The sequence below is a fragment of the Plasmodium sp. gorilla clade G2 genome, assembly GCF_900097015.1.
Source record: "Plasmodium sp. gorilla clade G2 genome assembly, contig: PADLG01_00_50, whole genome shotgun sequence".
Taxonomy (NCBI): domain Eukaryota; phylum Apicomplexa; class Aconoidasida; order Haemosporida; family Plasmodiidae; genus Plasmodium; species Plasmodium adleri (nom. inval.).
In genome coordinates, this window is record NW_021628901.1 from 1009 (window position 1) to 2500 (window position 1492).

Here is a 1492-nt window from a genome sequence, read left to right on the forward strand (position 1 = left end):
AAGAATGTATATTATTTTATTTATTTTTTATAAAAGTTAGAAAAATAATAACGTGAAAATTTTGAATATATATGATATAATGTTATTAAAAAAATAATTATATTATATTAATATAATAAATTTTTTGGTTCTTTTAGAATATTAGATAAAAAGGTTATGAAATAAATTAATTGGTTTATTTTTTTAATATATTTTATTTATGTAGACAATTGTAAAAGTTTATTTCTAGAAAAAAGGAATTATCATATATATATATATATATATATATATATATATATTAAAAGATATTTTAATAATATATATTTTTTTTCTTTTTTTTTTTTTAAAATAAAAACATAATTAAAACTAAAAGTATTCTTTAAAATAGAGAATACTTATAAATACATAATATTTATAACAGGGTTAATTTGTTGAATAATAAAATTTATAATAAGATCTTAAGAATTATCATTTCTTTTTTTTTTCTTTTTTTTTTTTCATCCTTCTTGTAACAAAATAATGTGCAAATGAAATAGATAATATATTCTTTAAAAGAAAACAAATAAAATTGATAATTTATATATTGATTCAACAATTTAATAGGATGTAAATTTTTTTAGGTAATTTGTTTTTTTTAAAATAATTATTTTATTTTATATTGTAAGATGTAATATTTTTTTTATAACAAAAATTATAATATGTATTAAAAATATATATAATGTATATGCTATATACATCATATTATTAAGAATTTGTAATTGTAAATTTTTTTTAAATAAACATATATATAAATATACATTTTAATGATTTCGAACTTGTTGAGAAAAATTGAAAGAAAAACTTTTTGTCCCATAAAATTTTATTATTCAATATAATAATTATATATATAATGTATATATGTATATGTTTAAATTCTTTTGCTTTTATTTAAGAAAAAGAATGCACACTACAAAATAGCATAAATATTTAAATGTATATTTTGTATTGATACAAGCTTCTTATTTGTATTTTCTTTATTTTGTTGTTATCTCATTTATGTGAAATGCAAAAATGAACAACATATATTAGTGAAAAAAAAAAATAATAAAATAAAATAATAAATATTTTTTAATTCGTATTTAAATAGTAATATCCTATATGGATTGAAATGAAAATATATAAAAAAGGCAAAATATACATTTCTTTATTTTTTTTGTAAAATTGTATATTCTAGTTTTTTTATAAAAGTTATACTAGTAAAGGAAAAGAAAAATATTTGTAAAAAGCATAAGAAATCATATATTTATTTTTACATGTAATATTATTTTTTTTGTTAAATAACACAAAAATTTATAAACACAAATTGTGTATATTAATATATATATATATATATATATATATATTCATTTTGATTTTATGTTAGCATTCTTGTGTATATATTATAAAAAAATTAATAGAATATAATAATGTTATTACCATAAAATTTTAGATAACTTTTTAAATATTAATAATAATTGAATAGAAAATAATTTTA